Here is a 15,925-nt window from a genome sequence, read left to right on the forward strand (position 1 = left end):
TGGGTGGGAAAAATTGCCATAAAAATAAACATATGAATAAACAAATTATCTATATGCATGATGAAAAATACAAAAGAAACAGGGTGTCAGAGGAACAAGCTAGGTGAAAGCAGGGTGTTCTGGGCAGACTTCCTGGAGAAGGTGGCATTTGGGAGGGAGGGGAAGAGTCCTGCAGGAAGGTGGGGGAGGGACAGCCAGGTGGGAACAGCCAGCACAAACACACCAAAAAGGAGACCTTGGGTATGCTTAAGAAACTGCACAGGAAGGATCTGGAAGGCAAGATGGAGAAGCCAAGGCCAGAACCACCCACAAGAGGACTTGAGCTTTCTCTATGAGGGAAACCAGGATCCTTGACACAACAATGTATCAATGTAAACCAATGATTAAGAAAGTGAGATTAATCACATTTAATGCAGGAAGGAATGGTCCAGAAAGGCATGTATCAAATGGAATGAAGAGAGGACTTTGCAGGGGTAAGAGGTACAGGGACATTTTGTTCACCTTCTGCTTTCTCACGCAGACATCACCAGCCATGTAACAGCTGAGCTGCAGGCTCTGGCTCTGGGCAGCCTTGCTAGGATTCTGCTGGTCCTCCTTGCAGGAAGGCACAGAATCCCATCAAATAAGCAAGTATTTGGAAAAACAGAGATACAGAACATGTTCAAACTCCTTTCATTATCACTGATTTCCTGAGTTCCAAGTGGAGTTTGCTCATGAATCCCAAATGTGCATGATCATGTTGAAGGAATCTACTGAGAACATCCAAAATGGTCATGGGATGGTGAACAACAAAATTATTACCACAACCCAAGTTTTTAAATTTTGTGGGAACTTCATGATATACAGTCTCTGTTAACAAGAGGAAGGATAAAGTTACATTAGTAAATTAAAAATTTTTTTTAAAGGTGCAGAGCAATGCACCATTTGTGTAAAAGCATTTGTACATGGTTGTACATAAAAAGAAAATTATCTGGAAGATGCACAAAACCCAGGTAAAGTGCTTGTGTAACTTAAAATGCAGATTCAGCTGCCTGCCACAACAAGTCAAACTTGTGAGGCAGGAAATAGGTTTATTAAGGTGCCTCAACCTGGGAGAATTGTGGACTGCCATCTCAAAGACCACCCCCCTCCCTGATCAAGGCAGAGGTTCTTATATGGATAGGGTGGAGGGAGCTTCTTTTCCTTTCCAATTATCATGCTAACGTTTGGCTGCTCAGGCCCTATACATTTATCTTTCTAGCTTCTGGTGCACTCAGTGTGAGAACCTCCTATGCACCATCTTGGACAATGGGGGACTCCCAGTGTTCCCTGTTAGGAGTGGTGGAGGCTACAGAACCTGAAGATGTCTTTGCCCTCGGCCCATCTCCCCACTCTGAACACAGTCTCTGCCCATCCCAGGGAGACAGTTGGAGTCCACAGGGCAACCCTGGATCCCAGTGCACCTACATCTTTTGCTCAGCCCGCATGGGCACATGCAGCCTGCCCCTCTGAAGTGCTGCCTCACAGTGCTCACCCTGCAGCTGGCTGCCTGGGCTCTGACTGGCTATGGTAACAGCCAGAAGGGCAATTATTTTTTTCTCCACATGCCCTTTTATTATTTTGTTGTCATTTTGAACTATGTATTTAAATTTTTAATTTAATTTTCTGAGGACAATAACATTTCTTTTAATGGGAGATTAAAGACAGTTTTATTCATTTGTAAGGAAGAGTTCAGTGAAAAATAATTATTCAATCAATCATGTCACCTTCTTTCCTTGCATCTTGTCCACATGGCTTTCCAACAAAGGAGGCCCCTGCACTGAACAAGCCTGGTGAGTTGACCAAAAAAGGAATCCTACTGCTATTAATATTCTATACTATAGCATCCGTGAGCTACCTCCCTATAAATGTAATAAAGTGTGTCCCCACAAGGACATGACAATCAATTCAATGTCACACCTGCATAACTCTTAAGGTAATTTGGATTTTAGTTGCTAAGACCTAAAAGCTCCAGAAAAAGTTTATTTTTCCTTAATAATATTGTTCTTCAGATTAGGACTGTGCCATAGACACCCTCAGAAATCCGTGCATTGTTTCTATTACAAGATATTTTTAATGTTGCATTTTAGTTTCAATTATAATCAAAAAGAGAAGAACCTATTTTTGTCAGCTCTGTTTTATTAAAAAAAAAAAAAAAAAGACAGAATTGGAATTGCTTAACAAGTCATTCTTCTGTACCAAGCAAAGTCCAGTTAACACCGTGGTGACTGACAGGATATTTTTCTATCGTTCAAAGAAGAGAGTGAAGAGGAGTTTTGTCAGCACATAACGCAGAGGATGTTTGCCAAACAAGAAACAGGGCCCCGGAAGTCAGAATGATATTCACACTGTGAGCAGCCACTTAATTTAAACCAAACAACCACAGTGATGTTATTAATTTAAATATCACTGAGAGTAAAGCTTTATTTAGGGTCCGACTTTGAATGTTATGTGTATAAAGGCAAGTACAAATGGTTTATGCAACCTTTATTTGTGTACATTTTCAAGAAACAGAAATTAAAATAAACATGTCAACACCAATACATGCTGAGAGAATGTGCCCCTGTATACAGAGCCACTCATGTTCACACTGCTGAGTGTGAGATTTCTAGAAACGAAGGAAACCAGGACTCCTTTGTGAACTGCTAAGGCCTCCTTAAGCAGAAAGCAGAGGAGAGCCACTGCATTGGTTGCATGAAGTTCAGATTTTATGCATTACCTTGAAAATATGGGGGAAAGGCCTCCTTCCTTCCATCTTCCATGCCCCTACCCAGGTCCAAGCGTCCAGACATGGTTGTAGATACAACAGAATGCTGCTGCTTGTCTAATATGAAGCACAGGCCATATTTGTTCATGCTCAACAATAATTCCTGACCATGTACCTCTTCCCTAACTTGTCCCAGGGGGTGACTAGTCAGAGGATAATGTATTTGGCCACAAGAGCCTAGAAAGACTGGCTTCAACTAGTGAAGCTTTATTTTTCTGATGTAACAGGTGTCTTGTCTGCTGGTGAGTGGCTCAAAAGCTTGCAAGTGCCGAGTCCAAACCTCTACACATCTCTTGACTACTCATTCCTGGTAGTCATCATGCCTCCTGCTCTTAAGATGGCAGTGGTATCTCAGGACACCAGTCTCCACTGTCAACGGGGACAAGGGGCTCCCCAGGTGGAGACTCTGTCTATTTCTGTGTCCAGACCCAGGGCACATCCAGACCAGTGAAGATGTGTACCCTGGCCCTGTGGTGGCTCCGCCCACTATCACAGGAGGAGATGACAGCCCTGCCATTAAAGAGTCTTTCATTTTCCTTTTTAAAAGCCAGCTCATGCTGGCTGATAATTGTCAGACCTAAGAATTGTAGGGAAGTCCAAAATTTATGAAAACAAACTAAAGGTTCATGAAAATGTGCTGGGAATATCAGCCTGTTATATGTAATAACAAAAACACTCGTTTGGTGTATCCAATATTGTTTGGACAAGATTCAATTCTATTTTTAGGAGATTTCAATTTCCTTTCCCATAAACTCTATGAAATACAGTATGTGGCATATTTATAGTGACCCCTTTGAAGAGTGTTACACTTCTGGGCCCTTTAATAAGTCTAAATGAGATGGTCTCCCCCTCACCTCACTGAGCAAATAAATAGACGGTCGTGACAATCATTGAAATTAGGCACTGTGTCCTTTTCCCTCCGTGTTTCACCATCTGAAGGTTTCCAGTTCCTATAACAAAAGCTCTCTAAAGACGGTTCTAGGCAATAAAGACTATATGGAGGGCCATCTGGTGATTCCATTCAATTTATTTCTTTGACAAGACTTATAAATAAGAAAACATAATTTCCAAAAGCAATCATCAAATTTACTATGCAAACTACCAGCCACAGCCCCTCTGCCCCTCTTCCCTTCTAGTGCACACACGGGGCCTGCTTACATCATGAGCATTTTATAGCACCGTGAACTTCCAAAGCACTCCGCAAAATTAACCAATTTATTCTCAGAGAACGGAAGGTAGTGGTACCCAAATGCAACCAAATAAACTGCTGGGGCTTTTTCACATCTGGGGGAAATTATAAGGACTTGCCCTCTCTGTTTGCAGATATTTACTGCCACACGTTTATATCCCTCGGGTACTTTCCATGTCACAGGAGGTGACCCCAGGAGAAAATACTTCCACACACTCCTCAAGGAACAGCAGCTTCGTCTCCCAGTGCCTAAGCAAACGGGGAAGCCTCAGCCTTGTCCCCAAGGCCCCCTGCCACAGTAGCATCCATCCCCCAACAAGCACCAGGATCTCAAATGGCCCACAGCTGGAACTGTCCTACTCCTCTGGGTGACTCAGGGCATCAAGGTGGGTATCATGGGATCCTGCTTGATTTTCTAAATCACCACTCTTGTCAGTCACCAGAGTCACATGAGTAATGCCTCTTGTGGTGGCATAAACTTATCTCCAAGACCCTACAATCATTGAAAATGGTTGGGGTATTTTTCCTTTGGATTTCCTCCCTGGGATCATAATAGTGAGATATGTCTTTTAAACAGTATCTTGCCCATCCACACAGTGGATGCTACATACAAATGCTACATACAGATGATGCATTATAGAATTGTACACTTGAAACCTACATAATTGTATTAACCAACTAGGGTCCCAGTGCATGAATTCATGCACCTTGAAAGGAACTTTGGGTCATAAGGCTGGAGTGGGCACAGGGGCAGGTCTCGGCCCATCCTCTGCATCCCTGCCCACCCACTCCCACCACGTCCCCTGGTCCCGTCTGCCCTGCTGGCAGCCTCATTCCTGCTGCCACCACTCCCATGCGCTGAAGGCGCCAGCCCTGCTCGCACTCACTGACAGCGTGGAGCAATTGGGGCTGGCGCTGGCAACAGGTGCAAGAGGCAGCTGCTGGCCCCAATGGCCCCTCAGGAGCAGGGGGAGATGGAGAAGCCCTGAGGGGTGATGAGGGCCAGCAGCTGCTGCTCGCACCCACTGATGGTGCCGAGTGATTGGGGCCAGTGCCGGGCACCGGCAGTGGGTGTGAGTGTCAGGCAGGACCACAGCTTGAGGAAGCAAAGAATTTTCAGTAACTACCAGAGGCTCATCCCAATGACAACGACCAACGTCCCACCTTGGTCTGATGCCCCCACTCACCTGCTCCACCATCCCGCCATGGCCAATGCCCTCCATGTTCCGCACTCTGCTGCTTGCTGCCCACGCCCACCATGATCCACACATACCCCCTGGTGGTCAGCGCATGTCATAGCAACCGGTTGTTTGGTTGTTCCGCTGTTTGGTCTACTTGCATATTAGCCTTTTATTATATAGGATGTTGCCCCAATAAATTTAATAAAATTTTTAACAAAGGATGGAGGATTGATATACACAACAGACTGTATGAATCTCAAGGGATTTATGCTGAGTGCAGAAAAAAGGAAACAAAAGCCAGTGCTGAAAGGTTACATACAGTGTGATTCCATTTATGTCACATTCTGGAAATTACAGAATCCTGGAAAGGGGGGAACAGATTGGTGGTTTCCAGGGCTAAAGAGGGTGGGGCAAGAGGAAGTGGCTGTGACTGTGGCTGTAAGGGACAGAGCATCAGGTGGAATTCTGGTGCTAATGGAAGTGTCCACACTTTGATGGGGTTTTCCATATGCTAATTTATATGGGTGATAAAATTTTAGAGACATACATGTCCACACAAATGAGCACGTGCAAAATGGGGAAATCAGGGCAGGACCAGTAAGTTAACCAGTGTCGATGTCACGCTGCGATTTTCCACTCCAGTTTTTAGATATGTTTATTGTTGAGGGAAACATGGGTAAAAGGGATCCCTCTGTATTATTTCATTCCAGTGCATGTAATTCTACAATTATCTCAAAATAAAGGAAAATGTTTAATTTAAAATGAAAGTGTACTGCATCCAGGATGTTGCTTGAATATTGGGCAACATGCAATCCAGTCCATTAACGTGCATTTGTTGTTGGAAGCCCTGCCCTTTCACCCCTTATCCGGAGCAGAGACTGTGGTCCACACTATGATTCAGTGTCCACAAGTACCTGCAGAACTGGCCAGGTGGGGTCAGGCAAATCCTTCCTTGTCCATTTCTAAAACATAGCTGTTGAATTCTGGTTTTCCTTTGACCAAAACTGACCTTACATTTCTGTGAAAATGTGTTTAGAAGTCACTTTCATAGCATTATCAAATATCTTCTAGATTCAATAGGAAGAAATATTCCAGGAGAACTGACCCAATCTGAATACCTTGGGAATATATCAGGAGCAGAAAGCTGGGACAGCCCATGGACAACCCTAAGAGTAGTTCTTAACACAGCAGCCAGAACTATCCCATAAGGCATGAGTGGGATGAGGCTACTTTTTCAACCCAGCACTCCCCATTTTTCTCTTTGTGAGAGCCCAAAGCATGACCACAACCTCCACAGTCCCACCCAGGTTGTGTCCATGGACCACCTTTCTAATTGCCTGCTCCACTCATCCACTCATTTATTCATTCCAGGCAGTGGCCTCTCTCTGTTCCATGGACAGTCAAGCACACTTCCACTCCAGGACCTTGGCACTTGCTTCTCTCTACCTGGAAAGCTCATCCCCTCAATATATACAGTTCAAGAAATATCCAAATTTTGGGTGACAGAAGCTTATACAAGAATGGGGCAGGGAAGAAAGGTAGGGCATTTCCAGGGGAAAAACAACAACAATAAAATTTAGCACAAGAGTGGATATTTATTTAGAACAAAAATCCTATATAATAAAAGCCTAATATGCAAATTGTCCCCTCAGGGGGTCATTGATTGGGAGTTCGACCGACCAGGAGTTCAACCACTTGCTATGATGTGTGCTGACCACCAGGGAGTGGCACGGAACATGGCAGGTGTTGGCGATGTGGCGCTGGCAGTGGGTGGCAGTGGAGGTGCTGCTGGCCCTGACGAGAGCAGGACCACAGCCGGATGGTGGAGCAGGTGAGCAGTGGTGCCAGGCCAAGGCAGGTGCAAGCGGGGGTCCAATTGCCCCGCCAATCGCCCCACAGACAGTGGCCAGTGGCAGTGGCAGGGGATGGGGTGAGCGGGTGGCACCAGGCCAAGGCAGGGTGCCAGGCAGGGCTGCGGGGCTGTGAGGCTGGGGGCATGAGCTGGTGCCCAATCTCCGCAGGCCAACCTGAGGGGCCCCACTATGCCCGAATTTCATGCACTGGGCCTCTAGTATAACATAAATTAGAAATTTTAAGTTTGAAGTAGACCACATATATCAGAAAACCCAAAATGATAACATATTAATCAACTGCCAGACACACTTCCATCACACCCTCTTCCCACATTTCTATCACTTCTTTTGTGACAGTGATTTACTGATCTCATTCTTCTACTGAGGGAACAATCAATGGTGGAGCCTGGATGATTGAAGTGCGTTTTGTAGCTTTGATGTACACAGGTGGACTTGCGTTTTGTGGTAATGCAACAAGTCTGTGCTCCACAAGCAAATCCTGGTGAAGTCCATTTTGGTCTATTTCCACTGAGAGAGAGAGAAACCTCCAGCATTTACAGTGGAGCATGAAACACAGAGAAGCACATTTCTGAAAGGTGGTGTTTCCTGTGTAGAACAAGCCTGGAGGAGAAACAAATGCCCTCCACCTGCAGCGGTTTACAGTTGCGATTGGAAGAATGTCTGCACCTTGCATTCAGGCCTGATTTCCAGTGCAGGCACTCAGGGACACACTCTCTGTGAGCTGGTGCTCTGGCCCCACATCTTCACACCCAACTTATATGGGGTGGCCCGTAGGTGACATTGAGCACATTCCCATCAAGCTGTGTGACTATAGTAGGCAGTTCACAAATCACTTCTACATAGTCAGTGACTAAACCCAACTAAGGTGTCCCAACTAAACCTCAGGCTAAAATGTTCACTGGCCTCTAGGCTGCCTCACCCTGGTCAGTCTGACAGAGGGGAGGGAATTTCAGAGAGGGGAGAGTCAGACTGATGGTGAAGCCTCCATCCTGAGCACCACGAGGCCTATAGTGCTCTCTAACTAATGCTTTCTGTTTCCATCAAGGAACTTCTGGGGGCATCTTCCCCTCACCATTATCCCCACCAGCTCCTACTCCTTTTTTCTCCTTGACACTTACATTGTCTAAAACCCTCTGTATTTTACATTAACATGCAATTGTTTCCCACCTCTAGGCTGCTTTGGGGTTCATGCTCCATCTTGGAGCCTAGAAGAGCCCTGGTACATAGAAGAAGTCCAGTCAATATTTGCTGCATAAACAGATCAATACCTCCAGTGTCTCTAACTGGAGTTATGCATGTGATGTATGTCCACATGCTATGGCAGTGTGGCCTCGGGACACTGCTCAGTTGTGGGGATTGCCTGCAGGGGTGACTTCACCTTTGGGCGATTTTAGGATCATCAAAGAGTAAATAGAACCAGAACCTGAGAGAACTTTGGGGCAGGGCCGGGAAAGGCCCGAGCACTGGAATCCTGCCGGGGAAGAGAGCCTGACAGTTCTGGGCACCGGGAGCCCTTGAAGCACCAGAGAGCAAGCGGCTTGGTCCCTGAAGACACCTGCATTGTTGCATGGCTGCTGCACCTCCGCTGTGACTACTTTGCACTCGTGGTCCCTTAAAAGAAATCAATGAATCTATTGTTGCCCTGCAGGGATGAGGCTGAGGCTCAGACTGGACTGCATGCACAGACCCCCACTTATGAGTAACAGCAGCTCACAAACAGCAGACACTGCTGATAAGGTTACTTAGCTCTCCAGGTTTGCACCAAACCGCAGCCCCGAGAGGAGGTAGAAATGCCCAAGCCCTTGCTGCTGACATGAATTTGACAAATCTGCAGTGCACTTGAGCATTTTAAAAGCTCTGAGAAGTTCTGCAGAAAAGATGTACCTACATAATTTAACCCAATATTTCCCACGCTCACAATATTTCATTGTCCTCGGGTGCTTTTTAAAACCTTCCTGAAGCCAAGGAGCATGTGGGAAGTCCTGTTCGCACTAAATGTCGGATGAATTCCAGAAAAACTGTTATTAAGTTAATGGCACATATTATAGTTGTCAGCACCTGAGGATTAAGGAGATGTGATATTTAATTATCCCCTGTTCTACCCTATTTTCTTCAGACACTAGAGTGGAGTTTAGGAGAAGTGGTCTACATGGAGAACTGAGCTGAAACAGAACACCATGGCCATGTTGACAAGAGGGAGGATGAAACCAGCGCAGAAAGGCAGCTCTGGGTGAGCAGGCTGGTGCCTCACAGTCCTGCCCCATGCGCAGGAGTTGGGGACTGTGCCCCAAAGAGTCAAGCCCACCCCTCCCTTCCACACTTCTGTGTCTTCTGTTCAAAGACCCAGGTTTCCCTCCACACAGATATATGGGTGCTGAGACCCTTGGTACTTACTGACTTTGGGCCTGAGCTCCCTCTGGCTCTGACTGACTGTGATTCAACACCTTCAGAATAGGAACTAGTGGGACCCTAACTTCAGCCCAACACAGGAAGTCCAGCCTGGGCCACCACCCTGAACCCCCACTGGGCCACTTTCCTCAAAGATTTGCTGCAATTCTACCAAGGCCTATTTCATCTCAGGTGGAAAATTCCTCTCTGGGACTGTCACATCTGGGTCTTCTCTAGCACACTGGAAAGCTTAAGGGATGCTAGATGGCCCCATTGTGCCAGGAACAAAGTCACTTCTCACCACTAGAATATAAGGTGTTTCTCACTATTTATCTGAAGCACTTAAAAATAAGTTAGAGACATAAGACGTTTTTGCTCCTAAATCCTTCATCAGAGATGTCCCCCTATATAACTATAGCACACCCAACCATTATCACACCTGAGGACTTTAACACTGATATAATAGCAGTGTTTAGACTACAGTTCAGATTCAAATTTCCTCAATTGTCCCCAAAAATGTCATTTAGAGCTATTTTATTTTTCAGTTCAATCCAGGACCCAGCAAGGCCCAACAAAAGCACTTGGCTGCTTCTGTGTCTTCACTTTCCTGGGCTCCCCGCTCCCTCTTTTTATTATTTTGTCTTTTCTGGTCTGGACATTTTGGATGAATGCTTCACAGTCTGATTAGTCTTTGTGTTTCCTCCTAATTTGAGTGAAGTTCAATATTGTCAGTAAGTATCATACATGGATAATGTCCTGTCTTTCCCACTACATCTCCTCAAGGCACGTGGTATCCCTTGTTCCACCACAGGTTGCTGTTTTGATCTCTTAGTTGAAGTGAAACAACTCAGGTACCACCCTTCAGGAGAAAGGTTGATAGTTCTGGCAATGGCGTGCTACACAGGCATAAAAAATAAGAAAGATCTATGTGAGTTCATGTGATTCCAAGATTTTTCTTTAAGCAACTATTTAAAAAGTGTATCCCTGACCAGTGTGGCTGGGGTGAGCATTGTCCCATACACCAAGAGGTCACTGGTTCAACCCTGGTTTTGGGGCTCGATCCCCAGAAGGGGGCAGCCAATTGATGTTTCTCTCTCTTCCTCTCCCTTCCTCTCTCTCTAAAATCTATAAAAACATATTTTTAAAAAACATATTTTTTATAAATGTAGATAGTATGCTACATTTTAAAAAGGGCTAGGAAATACAAATAAATGTATAAATATACTTGCTCATTTTTGCAAAAAGTAGCATATGCAAGACACCTGAAAATGAAAATGCCCCATCAGAGATAGCTGGGATGGGTGGAAGACACAGGAATCAGGCTGAGATTTTTTTAAGAATTCTTTAGCATGTGGCATTAATTTTTGATATGCAAATGTTTTCCATAGTCAAAGGAACAAAAATTAAATTTTAAAAAAGATTGAAAAGTTATTCTTACATTGAATTCACCAAGAAATAATATAACTGATTCAATGCATAGCATAACTACAAAAAAAGGAATGAAAAAAAGTACTTCACAAGAATTGCTTTCTCTTGATGGCTGCTGAGGCAGCACCAGTGTTGATGTAACAGTGAGCTCAGAGCTGCAGAGGACTGCTGTGTAAGGAATGGGTCATGGCTATCAGAGACAGAAAGAACAGAAATGAGAAGTGGGGAAGGGACACCTCTTGACTGTGTATCAGCTAGAGTTTTGATGGACATTCTAATTTCTTTGTCAGAATGTACCTCATGGCATGACAATCAGTTTCGCAGACCACACTGTTCAAATTGGGCAGGACATGGGGTTTTGTCTCAAGAAAAATATATTGCCTATGAAGCCAATTAGCATGAGTTGCCTGGGACCTGACTGGTCCTGGGGGGCAAGCAGAACTGGGTCCCCAGTGGCTTTGGACCACCCTAGACAGCAGGCAAGGCTGTTTCAAGCTCTTTGTAGGGACAGGGCCATTGAAAGGAACTGGGGTAGCACCCGCTTCACATTGGCCCAACACTTCCGCTTTCTGTAACAACTGTGCAGCAGCAACGAGGCCAAATGTCCTGGGAATGGCATTTCATCTCAACAGATGTGGCTTAGAAGCATGTAAGTGGCACCTACTGAGAAGGTAATGGACTTATTTCCTGGGCTCTAAATCTTGACACAGCATTTACTATCTGGATTCAGATGAAGACCATGAAAATGTACAAACTCAGACATCTCTGTCAGACAGGCCATAAAAGGCCCGTGTTGAATAGCTTTTCAATATTCCCAGCCTTCTTTCCCCACTTTGAGAGTTAAGTGACGCCGTTAGGACTGGCAGGGCGATGGAAGAGCAGATCAGTATCATCCCTGAGTTCTGACTGAGGTTTAATGAAGAGTGAGATGCAGGCAGGCGACATACAAACCCCGGTATTTTCATAATTGCAGGCAATATTTCACAGTGGGTCGTGCGTTAGCATCTCGTCAGATAAGCAATGCAATGGAGAAAAACTGTCATGCTCAGATTCCAACACAGCCGGGTGCAGTTTCCAGGTCTGCCATATCCTTAGTGATACCTCAGTGAGCCCGAGTGAGATGCTTAAATGTTCTGAGCCTCAGTTTTTCCATCTGTGAATAGGTAACTCTCTTTCTGCTTCATGGGTTTTTGTGAAAGTTGAATGAGGTGACAGTTAACATGATCAGTGGATGCCTGACACCTAAGAAGCATTTGACAATTGTTAACTCCTTTCTTTCTATTTCCTAAGCCAGTCACTGCACGAGACAGACAGCCACACTTCAGAGCAGTGCAAGCAGGGTAACACAGACAAAACAGGAATAACAATTCCTAAATCGTAGCTTATCAAACCTTAAAAATAATATATGTGACAGTCTCTGATCCTGACTTCACAAAACTAATCTCAAGCACTATATGGGTTTCCCAAATAAAACTATTCTCTTTCCAATTTGGTCTTTTTGTCATATTTTCTCTACTCTAAATTTTCATCAACAAAATAGACTGAATTAACCAAAATGTTTTATGGTAGTGCAAAGCAAGGTTAAAGTTCTGAAAACTACATTTTAGATATAGTTCTGAAATGGAATGGCATGCCATCTATTTATCTGAAGTAAAATACGGGCATCTGAATGTGGGAAATTCTAATCTGTGGTACTTTCATCTAAACCTGAGCCATCATGCCCTGGCCGGTGGCTCAGTTGGTTGGAGCATCTTCCCATACAGCAAAAGGTTGTGGATTCAATTCCCAGTCAGGGCACATACCTAAATTGCGGGTTTGACCCCTTTTCCTGGTGCTTATGGGAGGCAACCAATCAAGGTTTCTCTCTTGCATAGATCTCTCTCTCTCTCTCTCTCTCTCTCTCTCTCTCTCCCTCTCTCTCTCTCTCTCTCTTTCTCTCTCTAAAAATCAATAAAAACATAGCCTTGGGTGATGTAAAGTAAGTACATAAATAAACCTGGGCCAACAGGTTTATTTGCACAAAGGCTCTTCCTGCATCCATACCTCCCACTGCTCATGGTGAAAAGCACCTCACCTTTTGTATGGTTTCCATGAGGTGAGCAGTTCTCACAACCCATGCCCCAGTGTTCCTGTCCACCGCTTCCAAATTTAGCCATTGGCACTGACCAACACTAGAAGATATTGTGTGTGTTGGGGGTTGGGGGGGGCGCGAAACAGACTCTAAGCTAGGTGGATATATTTACTCCAAGATGATACATTTCAAAAAACCTTACATCAAGGTGAAAATGGTTGAAAATCAGGGTCTGAAGTGACTTGGGATGCTTGACACTGATAAAGAAATATGGGACTGAGATTATAGATGACACATTAGCATGTTTTACCCCCCAGGGAATTCTTGGGGACACCAACCAATGAGTGCTTTTGATGCTCTCATGGCCTACTTAATGGAATCATTTCAGGGGTGAATATTCTCCAAATGACATAGCGAAAAAGAGCAGCAACTATTTTGTCAGGTATGATAATAAACAACTCAAAGGGGGAATGTGTGGGGATAATAATATTAGCAATAGAAGGTACATCCCAAATATTAAAATGCTGAATTATATTGCTGCTGTGGGCCCTGGCATGGAAACTGTCATTCACTCTATAAAGCAAAACAATCACAGTGAGAATCACTTACTCCATTAGTTTACTTACTTTAAAAAAATGCATTTACATTTAAAAGACAGGGTTAATTAAGGAGGAAGTTCTGAGGTCTGTGTCACACCCAATAATACAGAAATCATGCTACACAGCTAGAAAGGTATCAACAAGATAGAGCCAGATCGAGCCAAATGGGCATTGTTGTTTGGGCAGCCTGCCCTCACGGACCTCAGAGGCCAGTGGCCTTCTGAGGGAGACTAAAGTGGCCCTGAGATGGGATGGATGGCTCCTGACAGTGTATTCTCTGCAGATACTACGTCACCATGGGGGGCACAGTGAGGGCCACACAACAGTGTCCCCATCACTAGCTGCACGATTGGGGCAAACATTTTATCCCCATCCTCCTCTGTTTGCTCATCTCTAAGATGGGCTCATCCCACCTTCAGAGTTGCTATAAATAGTCAACTACAATGGGCTGGGCAACATGCCTGGAGCATGGGACCCCTCCCTGAATGGGGTCCCTGGAATCAATATCTAAGGACTTCTTAATCATCCCATGCTGAATGCACACACATCCTGAGCCATTACTAAGACTGAGAGATTTCCATAGATTTCCTTGGCACGGAGTGTTCATGAGAAGTAATGAGCAGAGGACCTGCGTGTGCCAGCAGCATATGAGCAATTCAGGATCCTGTCCTCCACCACTTTCTATTGCAGGGCAAAAGTAGTTGTGCAGTATGTGCACCCTGTCTGAAGTGTAACTCTACACAGACCTCCGAATGCAAATGAATGTTTGGGAGGTCAAGTTCACCATTATTCACCCCAAGAATGAAAACTTTGGAAGGTTCTGGAGGAAGCCTCAGAGGTGGCTGCAATGATTTATATTTAGGTGAAACCACTGACTGAAAGCACACTGAGCCTAGAACACAATCCTGGTTTCCTCCAAGAAAGTGGGGTGGGTGGGAAGAATAACATGGCTTGCTTGCATCATCCAGACACAGAACAGCAACCTCTGCCCCATCAGCCAACCATCAGGAAAGTGAAGTATTATCAACAAGCAGAGCTGTAAATAACACAAAGTTTCCATGTATACAAAGGGGAAAAAATCTAGTGGCAATTTCAACCATTCCAAAAATTAAGCTCATAAAATATTTTTGAACAAATGACTCTGCTTTTAACAGTTATTTACTGGGTTTTATAGCCCAATGTTAAGCAAAGTCATAAAAATATAATGACTTAGACTGTGCAAAAGTAACAGTGCTTTTCAATTTTCATTCCCAGAATAGCAATGCATGGTTTGAATGTTTAGTTGGGATTATTTGAATGTCTCCAAAAATGTGTTATGATTTGCTGTAGAAATTATAATTAATTCAACAGAAAAATAAAAGCATGACTTCTCTCCCCTCTTTCCCAACATCAAACTGACAACACTGCCCTTTGTCCTCTCCCCAGCCAGGCACCAGCCCAGCTAATGAGGCTGTCCCAGGCAGGAGGCACAAACTAGAATAACTCTCCTGGAGTCACCTGACATCCAAAGCAGCCATTTGTGGGACGGGTCTTCTCATAGGAGAGGTTTCTGTTTTCAGTAGCTTCCTGGCAGAATTGACTGTTACTGCTAAGAGTGGCATAAGATATAGTTGCTCTCAAGGTAGAAAACCCTCCCCCCTTCCCCCGCCAGAGGACAGGAAGTTTGTGCATCGCCTGGAACAGGAAGCAGAAAGTGATGTTCCTGCAGAGGCTTTCCAGCTGCTGGTAAAAGGAGAAGGGACTCAGGCAATCTGACTGGATGCCCTCAGACCAACAACTGCAACTTAGTCTTCTATGGTCCCCACCTTCTATCCTGGACCCCACCCACTTCCTTTGCTTCTAATTTCTTCCTTGCTCACTGCAGCCCTAGCTACCAGACCTCTGTAGGTGTGGCTCATGGTGACATATGGTGGATGGTCTGTAGGCTCTGTTCTTAGAAAGACAGATGTGATGGGAGGAAAGATAAAGGCACCCATAGTGGGAGACAAACTTCCTACTAATCCTGAAGATGAGCTGAGGGATTAGCTAGCATCCTCCTTGGAACCCCAAATCTTGAGGAAGACAACAGAAAATAACCATGAATTTTGCACAGGCACTGATGACCTGCTAGAACACAGAATAGTCCTTATCATAAATACTTTTCCAGGACCTTTCCCTCCATCCCAAGAACAACAAAATGCAGAAAGAAACCAATACTTGCCATGCACTTGCTATGCTCCAGGGCCTGTGCTAAGAGCTGCCCCACTGCTCATCCCCTTGCATCCTTTCCTTGGGTGCTCAAGGGGATGTAAGTGCCCAGGACTCAGAATGCTGATCATTAGGTCACCTGTTAGAGAGGATAGCTGAGATTCCCAGCCACATCTTCCTGGTCCCTCGTTCCTTCTGCACCATGGTATGAGTTCTCCAGAAG

The sequence above is a fragment of the Myotis nattereri genome, assembly GCF_964212035.1.
Source record: "Myotis nattereri genome assembly, chromosome: 4".
NCBI lineage: Eukaryota > Metazoa > Chordata > Mammalia > Chiroptera > Vespertilionidae > Myotis > Myotis nattereri.